We start from the raw sequence: 15,526 nt of genomic DNA on the forward strand, positions 1-15,526 counted from the left end.
TCCCACTATTATTAGCGGTGGGGGTCTAATGATAGTAGGTATTTGGGTCATGGAGGAATCCCTCATGAATACCTTTGTGCCCTCCCTTTGGGGTAAGCTGTCACTCTTTTAGTTTCCATGAAAGCTAAAGAGCCTAGCACCTCCCTTCTCTCTCTTGCTTCCTCTCTTGCCATAGATCTCTGCACATGCTGGCCCCCTCAGCCTTCCATGAGTGGAGGCAGCCTGAGCCCTCACCAGCAGCTGAACAGAGTCTGGCTCTATGCTTCTTGTATAGCCTACACAACCATGAGCTAACTAGACCTCTTTTCTTATAAATTACCCAGTTTCAAAAGTATTTCTTTATAACAACACTAAGGGAACTAAGGCAGTAACTTTCAGGGCATGGCACGAAAAGTCAGAAGACTAGGTTCCAGGTCACTTCCATATGTGGCCTCTCATGAAACACAACATAACAGCCTGAAAGAGTCCAGACAAAATGCCAAAATAAGGGAAACAACTGGATTTTCCTTAGAGAAAGTTTGGTAAGAGGAGAGTCTTATGGCTAGAGAGGCCAGGGTAGGCTTTAGCGTTCCAGAACATGGCTCTGGGGCAAATGTCAGGCATGTGATGCAACATGCCAGGGAAGGATGATATTTCCTGACCTGGCACAAGACTAAACGGGCAGTATCTGACAGAGAGCCCAGCTCAGGCACTTGAAGTAGCCTCTGGGGATGGGATAGAGCGTGATGGAAAGAGCTAAGGAGAGGACTTCAGCATGACCTCAGCCTCTAAACGCACTCAGTGGGATGCAGTGGAAAGAGCACCACGTTAGAAGTCAGCGGGGAAACCAGAGAAAGGAGACAGGCATTGACTGGGCCCCTGTCTAGTCCAGGCTCTGTGCTAGGCAGTTTACACACATTCCCTCATTCAGTCCTTATTGTCACCCTCCCAGGGAGACAATAATAGTCACATTTTATCGAGAAACTGGCTCAGCCAGGGAAAGTCACTTTAATGCTCTGAATTTCAAGATACTTATCAGCAAAACATAATAATCAAATCCCTTCAGAGGTCTAGTGCAGGAATTCAAGGAGATACAGTGTAGAGCACCTACCACCACCACGCCAGATGCTTTGTAAATTTTACTGTAATTAATACTAATAACCACTTATAATATTAATAACTAGCTTGCCCAAGGTCACATAGCTCATGAATGCCTTAAGTGGGCTACAAATGCTGGATGGTATTTTCACTGTGTCAGGATATGACAAGCAGTTCTGTCAATAACCAGCTGCCTGACCTCAGACAAACTACTGCATCTCACAGAGCCATGTTCTCTTTATCTGAATAAAGGGGTCAAGACCTCTGCTCTACAGAGCCCACGGGATGCTGGGCGGATAAAATAACTGGTAAACATTGTGCATACAGATGGGAATTGTGACGACTGTGTTGGAAACCTGAACAGGGACAAGTGTCTTCAGGTTGGCATGACTCTAGTGTGCTAGGTGGTCACATATGAAGCCAGAGCCTTGCCTGGGGTGTCAAGGATTCCGCAGGCAGCAAATGGCCTCTAGTTTACAGTGATTGTGCCAGCCCCAACAAAAAGCTAGTCTGTATCTCGTTAATGCTTTTTGGAAGGTAAAAACAGTGGAAACTTCCTAAGACATGATCAGAAACATGCTTCAGGATTTTATACAACACATTAGAAAAATAATTCCTCATAAAATCAACTTTAGGAAAAAGCTAGCATGGGAACGGGACATAGCCAGAATTCTTCCAGGGGTCAGATTACAAGCAACATGCCACTCTCGGCACCTGAAAGGATTCCGCTGTAATGAAGACTGTTATTTGGGAGAAACTTAAGCTGGGTGGGCTGTTTGCTGAGTGGGTGTCAGTCCGCAGGCAGACAGGACAGTGTGTCCTGGCCCACCTCAGGCCACCAGTGAGCTGACACATGCCCTGCATTTGTGCTCTGGGGAGCAATAAATGTTCTCCCTGCTCAGAGCGTGTGGTCCTGAGCCACGAGCATGCACCACATAGCTGCCAGCTGATCAGAGGCACCACAGGCTTCCTGTCTCCTTACATCCTGGGGTACTGGCGGCAAGGCTTAACTCGCCTAATCCTCATATACGCAGAACTCTGCAAGGTATTAAGAACCTGGTTTTACAGACTAGAGGTTCAGAGAGCAACTTGCTTAGGTCACAGAGCTAGAAGAGGTGGAGCTCGGATTTAGCCTATGTTCTTCTGACTTCAAGGACACATCAGTCCTTGGCAGATTTGTCTAACGCAGACTTACTTTCCAAGATACAAAGCAAGGCCAAGCAATCAGAGAACCTTAAAGTTGTGATTCTCGGCCCACCACCCCACACTGGGAAGCAGTCCTTCTGCCTCACCTGCCACACGGTTGTCCAGCCTCTACAGGACACCTGGCCCTAACAGGGGCTCACCATCTGCTCCAGTTGTAAGAAATTCCTTGTCCCACTGACATAGAGAGTGCCAGCATCCGGCCCAGTGCCTAAATTGGCATAAATACCCACCCCCCACACTGCGTTGCATTTTAGATATACTAGAGGATTTTTTAAAAGGATACTATGCTCCCTTTTGTGATGGTAATCACTGTTCCAAATTCATGTGGCTCCCGAGTTTAGATTTTCACAAGGCAAATGTTCTTAGAGCATGCATCTATTCCACACGGGTAGTCACAGATCCTGTCACGTGATGCTAGGCTGGATGAGTCATACCTCTGCCCACCCCACTCCCCTCCCGTCCGCCAGACCAGCTCTCCCCGGCTGTTCTATAGGATGACACAAAGCCTGCTCACCTGGACACAAAGATGCTTGGTGGGGTGGGGGTACACACGGTGGGAGTGGGGGAAAGGGCGCCAACTGCCCAGCTGAGCCCTGTTCAAAGTGGAGAACTGACGCAGAGGTAGTTACTGCTTAGTGAGACCTCTGTGAAAGAGAGGCCCCAAAGACAGATTGAGGGCTGGACCTATAGAGGAAGCCCCTGAAAAACCATCCTCTGAACTCAAGGACATGTCCCCTGATGGAAGTCAGCGGCTCAGCATCCTAGAGATTTAGCATTCAGAGAAAGGGCAGCATCCTGCCTGGTTTCTCTTGGATCATAAGAGCAGCAATGCCAGGTGGGGTCACTTCCCAAAGAACCAGGGATCCTTTCTGACTTGACATTGTGCCTGCCACATAATAGATACACATTAGTAGCAAATATTTTAATTAATAAATGAATAAAAGCACACACATAAAACATAAATATCTCATCCACAGATTTGGAAAAAACTGCCCAACAACATGCATCCATATCTGAATTGCTCCCCTAAAGAAGTAGATTTTCTCCCCAATGGTTCATACTTCTCGTTATGCTGAATTCTCCCAAAGCATCCCTTTCAAGGATACTGGTAGAGAAACAGAACCACCAGGGGTGGGAAACAAACAATGAGTCCTCAGACCAACTACTACACCAGCCTGACCCCCAGAGTGGGTATCTGAGTCAGACTGCCCAAAAGCATTCCAAGGCCATTGTGTCCTACCCTTGGTGACTTGGGTGTGGAATGTTTATATTTGGATATCTAAAAGGCACTTCCAGTGCAGCTGTTCAAATTCAGAGCCAGATCTTCCCACCCAAACCTAGTCACCTTCCACTTTTTTTTTTTTTAAGCAGGGCCGTAATCTACTCGTGGATCCAGAAACCTGAGGGTTGTCCTTCACACTTCTCCTTTCTTCACAGCTCTGTGCAGTCCATCATCGAGCCCTGCTAAGTGCCCCCAGATACCTTAAATCACGCGGTCCTGACCTCTGTTGTCACCACTCTAACCTTACCTGGCATTATTTCTTACTGGGACTTAGGCAAATGCATCCTCTTAACTGGTTTCCCCACACCCACTGTCACACCCTCCATCCATTCTCAGAGCCATTATTGGAGAGATCTCTTGCAAATGCCAAACTGAGCAGTGTTCTCCCCAAGTATAATATACATGCCCACCTCTGCTTCAGATCCTTTAGTGGTCCCCATGGGCTTGGAATCGAAAGAAAAAGAAATCCTTAACAAGGCCTATAAGGCCACCTGATCTCTGTCTCCCGCCTCTTCTCTGTGTGTAAGACATACTGACATCTCAGTTCTTTGAAAGCACTATGCTGCCACTCACCAGAGGGGCTATATTAGTCTACACATCTCGAAAGCTTTTCCTCCATCCTAACCCTCCCTTCACCTAATTAACTCCTAACGATCTTTCAGATCTCAGCTCAGATGTCGCTTCCTCAGCAAAGCTATCTTTGATCACTTGAAGTAGGTCAGGACCCTTGTTATATGCTCTCATGGCACCTCGTCCCTTTCTTTCATAGCATTTACCCTAGTTTTTAATTTTACATGACTGGTACAATTAATTTAATAGTATCCGAGTCCTCCCATGAGACTGTGGGCTCCTTGAGGGCAGGGATCATGTCTGGTTTATCATCATAGTATCTCCAGCTTTTGGCACAAGGCCTGATACACAGCAGGCAGTCAATATAAACCTGCTGATGAATAAAAAAAATACAGCTTTTCTCTGAATTTATTCTAACTAATTATATCAGGTCCCTTTCTGATACCATTTTGGAGGTTCTCTGGAGCCTGCCTTAGGCTAACAGAAACTGTTAATTTTTTGCTATCTTTCCTCAGGCCTCCAGTATCCACTACGGTGATCCTATCTTCCATAGATGAAGAGAACACAGCACTGCCATCACGGCCACCGTCATCACACAGGCACATCTGCTGAGGATTTACTTCCCATCCATCAGGCACCAGGTCAGGTTGCGCTCAGCATGTGATATTCACTTCATTCCCATAGGTGCGATGAGGTGAACACTACCAGCCCTGTTGTGCTGATGAAGAAACAGAGACTCAGAGAGGATTTGCTAAAATATGGTGGGACCAGGATTTGAACCTCAATCAAACCCTAAATTCTACAGTCTTAGTTCTGACCTACTGCCCTATAAAACTAGCTAATAATAACTACTCTTAGTGATGTCAAAGAATTCAAGCTGAGGGGGCCCTCAGCAAAGGGTGGCTGTTATTATTTTGTGGTGCTGGAGGCACTGTGGGGAGGGATAACCATTTACCACTTTGCCCAGAAGAGAACTAATCTAGCTGCCTTCTGGGGCTGAAACAGCTGGACTTGGTTTGAAAACGGGACTTCTATGAAAAGCAGCATGCTGCGGCAGTTCCAACATAGAATGTGTGGAAAGGGGAGCTGCTACGCTAACAAAACCAAAACAAAGAACTTTAGCCCTGGGAACTAACCATTTGGAATGAACTTGGCTTTCTCGTGGCAAGCCCAGAGATCAGATCTGCATGGGGAACCCAGCCTACAATAGTTCCTTGAATTTCTTTTGCTCCCTCTCTTCTTACCTCCCTCTAGCACACAGTAACAGAGAGAACACACCACATTCAGAGTCAGGTAAATTTAAGTGTTAATTCTGATGTGCCCCAGGTGGAACAAGTGGGGATCCAAGGAGGTGTCAGAGCCTAAGTGTCCCAGAAAGCCAGGAGATGACAAAGGATCATATTCATATCCTCTGAGGTCTGGCTTGGGGATGACCCATTCTTCTGACTCCCCTTCCTTCCTTTTCCTGTCCCCCACCATTGGGCATGTAAAGGAAAAGGAGAAATTAAAATATTTGAGTTCCTACATATGTCAAGCACATTTACATCCATATTCCCACATAGTAAGTCAATCCTAACAACAATCTTAAATAATACATGCTACTAACTTTATTTCACAATCAAGTAAACTATAGTTTAAAGAGATTAAATGACAGGATAAGTCACTACACGGCAGGAGAGGTAGTTGAGCTTCAAACCCAGTTCTGTTAGGTTCCAAAATCTGTGCTCTTTCTGTTTACCATATCAGAAGAAATTTATAATGACTCAGCCTGTAGGAAAAATTATGGAAATCACTTGGATATGTATGAAGCGTAGTAAAGGCATGAAAGCTCTTTCATTCCCTCCTTCTCTCCACAGCCCCCTCAGATAACTGAGCACTTCCAGTGTACCAGTCATGTGCCAGGTGCCAGGCACACAGAGATGGAAAGATATAGCCCTTCTTCCTGAGAGGTTCACTAGTCTAGTGAGGAAGCAACCTGGGACAAGCAAAGGACACGAGAAATTCAGACAGTGAGCAAGAAAGAGTGCGGAAGATCCTAGAACATCAGAACCAGAGGGATGCTTGGAAGACAACTACTCAAAACTTGGCTGTATCACCTGGAATCACCTGGAGAATTATCACAACTAAAAATCTCCATGTACCCAATTCCAATTCTACAGATCCAGAAGTGGGCCCAGAAGCTTAACACATTTAACAATTATCCCAGCAACTCGACAGAACTGACTCGTGGGCCAGATTACTAAAACCACTGATCCAGCCCCTTCACCTTGCAGGTATGGGAGTAAAAGGACAGAAAGGGGAAGTGAATACCCAAGGACACACAAGGAATCAGTGCGTCCGACTCAGGCATCCAGCTCACAGGCAAAAGACTCAAAATCATTTTTTAAAAATAGCACCAGCCACGAGCTTATGCCTATTAATTCCCAGCATTTTGGAAAGCTGAGGCAGGAGAATCTCTTTGAGCCCAGAAGTTCAAGACCAGCCTGAGCAATATAGCAAGATCCTGGCTCTACAAAAACTAAAAAACTTAGCTGGCATGTGCTCATAGTCCCTGCTACTTAGGAGGCTGAGGCAGGAGGATCATTTGAGCCCAGAAATTTGAGGTTACAGAGAACTATGGTGATGTCACTGCACTCTAGCCCATGCAATGGAGCAAGATCCCATCTAAAATAAAATACAAGTAAATAAATAATAGAATGATTTTATTTTCACATGTTACATTTAAAAGCACACATGACATATTTGTGTACATGGATTAGGTGTCTCTTTTAAGACAATGTTGTATCTCTACTGGAAAATTATTTTTTATAAAAGTAAAGCATGGAAAATAACATATCAACCTATAGGACTAAAATTATACACGGCTACTCTGAATGGATATAGGTTCTCATAATCAAAACGAGTACTCTCACCCTTTCCTACCTCTGACTACCTCCTTCCTAGCTGATCACTATAAGGTAGAAAACCATAAATTAACCAAGGATAATGCTCAAAATGCTGGTTCCCAGACTGTGATGGAGAGACGGGAAGAGCAACAGACAAATAGATACTTGAAGATTTGCTAAAGCCTTGTTAGACCCATAGCATCTTTCTCCACCCAGAGTGGAGGTGTCCTGGTTGCTGGAAAAGCGATGGGCCTCCTGCTGCCAACTTCTCTGCAGTGAACTCTATCCTCTTGCCTCATAAGAACATCAGAGAGGTCCTCTGTCCTTCCAGCTTTCCATTTCTTTCATGGGTTACAGGTAGGAGCCAGGCCAGAGGGGCAGAGCCTTTCTGAGCCAGTGAGGGGAGGCAGGCTCTTCTGCAGGTCCTCTGTGAGCTCACAGAGCAGCTTCTCCTCCGTCCCCTCCACGGCTCCCCTTCTTTGGCAGTTTCACTGTGGTTTTGCCTTTTCATCTGCTTATTTGCTCACATGCTCTGCTTCAATTTCTTCACATCCATCTTTTTGGCAATCTTGGCATGACAAATTTCAATCTTATTTATCTTCTGGCGTCTGGCTATCAAAGCCTACTCTTTCCTTTTCTACTCTTAGGTCACAGGCCTTTGAGCTGACAAGGGAGGCCAGAAGCAGTGGTTAAAGAGGCAGGCAGGGGAGATTCAGGAGAGCTTGCTGTTAGAAAAGCCAAATGCAGAAAGGACTCCAAGGAGGGGCTCCTCAGCAGGGCTGAGTCAAAAAGTAGCCTTAGAAGGACCAAAGGTGAGGCTTGCACTCAGTTGATTGGGTTGCCCCTCCGGGCTGTCACTGATATACTGGGCAAGTCACTCTCTTCTTTTAACCTCATTTTCCCCATTTTTAAGTGAAGAAATTGAATACGCTTGTGTCCACAGTTCCTATCCAGATTCTGAAATTTGAAATTAGATACAAACAAATAGGACTGGTACTAAGTAAGACTCAATAATAAATGCTTATGATCCAGAACCACCGATTCTAAAACTCTTAGCGCTAAAAGAAATTAACCAAACCAATTCTCATTTAATTATAGGAAAACTAAGGTCCAGAGAGGGGCTGTAAGTTCCATGAGGGCAGGAACTATCCACCTTGCTCTCCATTGCATGTCTGCCACATTTTCAAAAATACTTGAATGAATAAATGAACAAATAATCTCCCTCCAAGGTCACACAGCCCAGAGCAGAGGAGATATCCTCACTCTTTGCCTGGAGGTAGGGAGAAGATAAGACAAAAGCCTCAGTCTGCTTTTGGCCCCTGAAGGGAAGGGGCTCTCCAGCTGGAGAGCCAAAACAGAGCCAGGAACAAATTCTCAAGGCTGGTGGTGCCAGCAGCGCTTGGCCACAAAGTGGGCTTGGGCTAGAGTCCTCAGTGCTGTGCATAATGAATCACGATATGTCAATTACTGCATTCTGTTAACAAGCTCCTGTCCTCCTGTGCATCGCCAATGAGTGTTTTGCAATTTGCCACAGATCTGCAGTTAATATATGGCAGAACAAGTGGAGCAGAGTATTTTGAAACACTCCAGGCCCAGGGAAATCAGGTGCTTGATTTGTTTTTGGCAACTACTGGCCTTGACAATTGGGCAGCAGTATGTAGGGATGCATTCTCTCCTCTCTGGGGATAGGGTCTGTGTCCTCGGTATCCTTTCCTGTCTGGACTCAGATGAGTCCAGATGGAGAAAGCCATCTTTGTACTCTTTTCTCTGAAGTATTAAACAAAATGGAGCAGAGACAGAGCAGTAATTAAAAATCACCGCCAGCATGGTCTGATGGACTGGTCATCTGGTCATGAGCACCAACATTTCACACAGGATTCAAATTCTGGTTCCATCCCACATGAAGTGGGTGATCTTAAGTAAATCTCTTAATTTGTCTATAACTTCCTTCCTACATCAGCAAAACTGAGATAATAATACCCTCCTTTGCAGAGATACTTCAAGATTAAATGAGACAATGCGCATCAAACCCACACTAGGGGCTAGCATGTTGAAGGTGTACAATACATAACCCTCTGACCATGTCAGAGATGTTTTCTGAAGGGATTCTAATCTCTTGAGGAAGACTAGGATCAAGACCCTCAGCAAACCCATACACTAGCCTCTGAGGCATAAGTGTAAGTGTTCTCCCTGGCCCAGTGGTTCCACAGTAACAATGACAGCTATTGGCACGTGAGGATGTCAGATCTGCGTTCCTCCTTCCCCACTGCCTGTGGAAGAAGTGAGCAAGCCTCCTGGTGAGAGGGGAGGCTGTTGATTTCTCAGGCAGCACCACTGTAGCCCCTGACCTACTTTCTTACTAAAAATAGCCCTTCTTAGGTCACTGCTGCAAATTGAATTCCACTGCTTCACTGCATCCTGTAAGCAGGTGGGTGGGCGCCAGAGCACATTTGGTGAGCTGGAGCCTCTGCTTGCTTGGTGCATTGCTACCTGCCAAGGATGCTAATCCCACAGGCTTGAGCAGAGGGCAGAGCATGTCTGCACACCGCAGGGCTATCCGCAGCCTTGCTGGAATGCTTTTGTTTGGGAGGGCAGTGAGGTTCAAGCTCCTGTTTTGAAGTTTGACAGAAGTGAATTGAAACAGGGGCTCCAATGCTTTCTTCTCTTTGGGGAGAGTCAAAACATTTCTTGGCCTCAGTTTTCTCATCTGTAAAATGGAGATAATGAAACTGACCTTTCACTATTACTGTGCAGACAAAAAGAAAAGGTGTACATAAAGCAGTCCTTGGCATAGAAGAGGTTCTCAAAATGAAGCTAGTGTAGCTATTCTTCATTGTCTGGCCTGTTGCTCCACCATAGCCTCATGCTGAAGCCTCTCGTAGCAGGAGTAGCAAAGGACAGGAGATCAAGCCAACAACTAAAAAGGCTTTAAGCTGAAAGGGCCTCAGAGGTACTTAGTCACAGTACTTAGTCTCAGACGTGGCTGACCATGTGTTATAGCTTGTTAACAATACTGATTCCAGGTCCTTACCCTAGAGATGGGATTTAAGAAATGTCTTAGGGCCAGGAAATCTACATTTTAATAAGCTCTCCAGGTGATTCTGATAGACTGCCAGGTTTGAGAATTTCTAAGCTAAGGCAGTCACCTCATTAAAATAAATGAGTGAATGAATTACTGCTATTTTCTTCCATTATAAGCATAATCCACGGTCGTTATAAAATATGCAGAAAACATGGAAAAATAAAAAATAAAAGAAAATAAGTGAAAAATTCAGTTAACGTAAATCGAATGCCTATTAAATGCCAGGTCCTTCACCAAGTACTAGGGATTTATGGATAACACAGTTCTGACCTGTGTGAAGTGCCCAGTCTACACGCAGAGAGAGAAACAGACAAGAAGACTATAAATATGCGTACGTGTAAAAATCAAGTTACAAAATGTACAGGAATGGGGATGAAGGAGCAACTGATTCCATCTAGGAAGTCAGGGAATTCTACAGAGCTAGACCAGAAGAAGAGGAGGTGTTCACATATTGGACAGAGGAGGGAAGTGCATTTCAGGAGGAAGGGACAGGATACACAAAAGCATACAGGGGCAAAATGTGTTAGGAAATGTTCCAAGGTCACCACAGCGAGGCTACCACATACAGTAAGTAGTAGTGGCATACGGACAGCTGGCATGAACACCTAAAGCCAGATTCTGAGAGTCTGAATAACATCAACAATGCTGCCTACATTGGGAAGTATTATTTTTCCCAGTAATTTTTAAATATGTGGCGTTTTGTTTTCATTTTTACAAGGACAATGCTGTCCCTCTTATTCAGTGAGCAGTGCAAATTAGTCAAGCAGATGGGCCATAATTTATCTAGTCTCAAATGTTGGACATTTAGGTAGCTCCTAGTTTTACCAAATTATAAAAACACCATGAAGAATGGTTGTATCTTTAACAATAAAGCTTTTTCCATATTTAAGATCTTTCCTTAGGAGAGAATTCCAGGATATGAATTAATAAACAAATGGTCATCTTCAAGGTCCTTGATAATAGCTCCAAAGGATTTTCCACAAGTGGGCCAACTATTTTTATAAATGAGAAGGTAAAGCCTAGAAGGTTTACATGTCTTGTCTAAATAAGCCTGTTGAATAGGGGTGGTACCAAGAGCAATATCTGGGTCTCCTAACTCCCAGTCTCCCAGTCCAGTGCTCTGTCTTGTGACCACGTTGCCTTTCTATAGTTCAAAGCTAGATTGGAGTAAGATCCATTTAGTCAATGCCTCTAATCACTTGCAAGAATTTTATGTTAGCAATGTACAATGGGTAGAAAATAAGAGTAATATGTGTGTGTACATGCATGCCTGAAGCTCTATATAGGAGTCTATTGTCCCATCATTTGTCATGTATGCTCCTCTGCCAATGACAATTTCTGTTCTAGCCAAGCTGAGCAAATTTTATGTCTTACCTCCATGTCTTTGATCCTACATGAAATGTCTCCTCTTCTCCTATTCAAATTCCGTATATGTTTTTTAAAGACTGACCTACATGATCCAAGAAGCATTTACAGATATGGGCATTCAATATCAATAACATTCACTGAATGTATTAGTTACATCCAATAAGTATCATAAATATTTGATTCTTATTGCTTTGCAGCACCTCTTATATTGATATAAAATTGTTGAAGTTTTGCTTAGAGAAATAAAAGCTGTCTCAAGCTTCTGTTATTAGAAGGGGATAGAACAACCCAATACCTCCATTCTCATGGAGGAGAGGATGATGTCCTAATGAGAACATTTCTAGACTTTGATGGGCTCAAGACAGGACAGTCAAATCCTCTGAACCTTCTATATCTACGATAGCAGGCATCTTGGTAGACTGGAAAAAGTATTAGACTAGGAGACAATAATAATAGCTTCCATGTGCTAAGGATCTACTCTGACTAGGCCAGTTGCTTAATACACATTACTTAGAATCCTTAAAATAATCCCAGCAAGGGAAATATTATTGGCCTCATTTTACAGATGAAGAAACTTGTTACTTGAAAGACAGAGTACCTTGCTCAAGGTCAACATCATCAATAAGTGGAAAAATCAAGATTTAAACCCAGATAGGCCTGACTCAAAAATCTGTTTTTTTCTGCTTTGTTACACTGTCTTGGCAAGTGTCAATTAAGTTCTATCTCTGCTACTTTCAAGATAGATGATCCTCCCTTAGTTTATTTTATGTTCCTAGAATACCACAGACTGGGTAAAATTATAAAGAAAAGGTGCTTCCTCAGCTCGTAGTTCTGGAGGCTAGGAAGTCAAAGACCATGGCACCGGCATCTAGGGAGGCTCATCTTCTGGTAGATGGGCAGAAGAGCGAGAGGGTGTGTGCAAGACAGAGTTCACTTTTATGACAAAGCTATTTCTGTGATAACTAACCCACTCCTGTGATAATGACATTAATATATTCACAAAGACCTAATCACTTTCCAAAGGCTTCACTTCCCAACATGGTTACAATGGGGACCAAGTTTCTAACACAGGAACTTTGGGGAGACACATCCAAACCACAGCAGATGCTCAATAGGACATTCATGCTCTCTGAAAGTAAGAGTATAGGGATAAAATGGGGATAATTATCTTCCCATCCTTCCCCTCACGCCCAACGCACACATACACACACAGGGCTGCTGTCATGACTAAATGTTATAAGGAGTGTAAAAGACCCAGACAGATATGCATGTTATTAGAGTCCTGAATATTACAACTGATCATTTTGATGATGACTGGATGATGACTGCCAAGATCCTTTGTCACTTAAGGATTTAATTATGCTCACTAGACTGCCCCTTTTAGCATCAGAAAGTGAATGCATGAAATGCATTTCATAATGACTTTCATTAAGACATAAAACCAAGAGGCTAATACTCTGAGAAAATTCATTAACCAAAATACTGCACTCCTGGAGCACTCTGGGGAGTCATGGCTCCCCAGGATATTTTCCTGCTCTATCCCTTATATGCATGTGTTTGCAGATACACTTACACACATGCCTGGCTCTTTCACTAACACCATGCTTCAAGAAAAGTAGGATTCAGCAGAAGGGAGGTTAGGCTTGGATTCCAGGGGAGCTGTTATAAATGGGATTGGGATATTTGTTCCCCTGGTCCAGAGGCTTCTAGAGAAACACCAGGAGATATGGCTGAGTTGTAAGGACTTGGGTTGTAGTTCAAGATCTGCTGCTTATTAACTGTATAAGACTGGAAAAGATTCTTGACCTATAAGCCTCTGTTTCCTTTTACATAAAATAGGGATAATAACTATAGACAAATTAGTTAGCCTCCCTGGGCAAGGATTTCCTCCGCTGCAAAACTGATGCCACAATTAACTATGTCCATGTACTTATTACACCCTAGCCCTGCGCTTTATACCCCTGAGTTCATGAGTATTTGCACAAGGGCTTTGCGTGCATTCTTTCACTCATCCTTATGGTCTTGTCAGATGGGCACTACTACCTGCAGTTGACAGATAGGAGGAAACGTATGCTCAAAGAAGTTCAGGATTTGTCCCAAGTCACACAGTGTTAGGATTCAAACCCTTGTCTCTCTGATTTGAAATCCTGTACGCTTGACCATTAAACCATATCCCTACCTATCAGAGAGCTGCTCCAAGGAAGAAATGAAATAACCTTCATATCATGTACCTCCCGGGTGCCTAGTGGTCTGTATCCCTCTTCTCTAACTCACATGAGGGTAAGGAGCCTCTATAGAGGCCATGTACATAAGCTCATGCTACAGCTGTGAGGCTTTGTTGTGAGTATGTCTGCATCCTGAGAAGGGGAGAGACAGGGCCTGGTAGAAAAATATCTTCTGCTGTGCTTCCCCAAATTCATGAAGTCAGCCATATTGCAAGCATGAGTGATGGTTATTGATGTCATTCCTCTAAAGATTTAAAAGTTGGGAATTGAAAGCTGGTTGCAGTGAGGGAAATTCACATATTATCACAGATTTCCTTAAAGCTATATACAAGGTGACTGTGTTGGATACTAATGAAGAAAAAACGTGTGGTATCCAATGTATGCAACACTAATATGAAACCAACAGATAAACAACAACACCCCCACATGAGAGAAAACCAACCTTAAATTCAAATGGGGAGAGGGGAGGAGGGAAAGGGATGGGTGTGCTCTCACCTAACAGGCACAATGTAAAGGTGTACAGCATGCTCCCTGGATGAAGGGCTCAACTACAACTTGAACTTTACCTAAGACATGCAAACAATGTAACCTAATCATCTGTACCCTCATATTGGTCTGAAAGTTTTTTTAAAAAAAAAGAAAAAAAAAGAAAAAGAAAAATATGTGAAGGCAGGAGTATTCAGTTTTGGAGAAGATGGAAAATGCCCCCCAGGCCCCACTGCTTGCACAGAAAGGATGAAGGGACATAGGAAGAAACAACATTTTTAAACCTTAGGCTAGATTGAACTAAAAATAGAGATGTGATTCAAATGTCTATTACTGAGTTCTCTGTCTTCTTTGCACTCTGGGAACCAGCCTGTTTTGCTCTCCATCAAATCTGCCTCTCCAAGGAACTCATGCCTACAGCTTAGAGACACAGAAGTAAGAATTACTGAGAGTCTAATGAGCTCCTAGTATCACGATGGGTCCTTTATACCCATGATCACATATGAGCTGCACAACGACGCTGGGAAGCATTTGACAGATGAGGAAACCAAGGCCCAATTAGATGAAATGACTTGCTAAAGTCACTCAGCCAGTAAGTGGCCATGCTGGGACTCAATGAACTCAAACAAGTCTGACTCTAGAACCCATGCTCTTTCAAATACATATGTTTGCAACATTTCAAAGTAAGAAGCTGAGCTTCATTTTAAGCTTAGCAACTGATAAAAACAACATTGCTACCCAATTTACCTTTTGGCTCTGGGAAGGACCCAGCAAAGCAGCTATTTGAATGATTCATTCCAGTGACTGACAAGGAGACTTCCCTTGGTTACAGCTTCAACAGCTGCTAAATCTGCTACATACCACCCTAGCCCCTCCAGCTGGCTCAGGGGGGTGGATTATTTACATAAGAATTTCAGAGGCCTCCTGCCTCACGCATTGATTATTATAGATTTTTAAGTGATAAAAATATCATAAATCATAATAAAGGACAAAAGGAGTCAGGGTTAGGACAGAGGATATTCAGGGAGCTAGGTACAGATGCAAGGCTTCCATAAGCACTTTCCTAGCCATGTCTTCATCTGATCATTGTTGCATCCTGGGAAGCAGATGTTAGGGACTCCTTTTTAATAGATGAAGTGCACCTCACCTGACGCGCAAGGTGAGACAGAGGCTAGGATAAGAACCTAAGTCTCCTAAGTCCTACCCAATGCTTCCCCAAACCCACTCACCTGATAAAGTGAGGCCAGAAATCTATGAGAATTATCAAAGAAATAACTCCGTCATCTTAGTCCCCTGTATGACAAGACTGAAGAGGGAATAGTGGCTGTGACAGTATCAGAGAAAG

General features: G+C 43.8%; 1 protein-coding gene across 1 annotated transcript in view; it reads right to left on the bottom strand.

Moving 5' to 3' along the window:
- Positions 1-15,526, bottom strand: part of SERGEF (secretion regulating guanine nucleotide exchange factor) — a 247,475-nt gene that overhangs the window by 51,232 nt on the left and 180,717 nt on the right. The window lies entirely within an intron of this gene.

The sequence above is a fragment of the Otolemur garnettii genome, unplaced genomic scaffold, assembly GCF_000181295.1.
Source record: "Otolemur garnettii isolate 467f Iridium unplaced genomic scaffold, OtoGar3 scaffold00001, whole genome shotgun sequence".
Classification (NCBI taxonomy): Eukaryota; Metazoa; Chordata; class Mammalia; order Primates; family Galagidae; genus Otolemur; species Otolemur garnettii.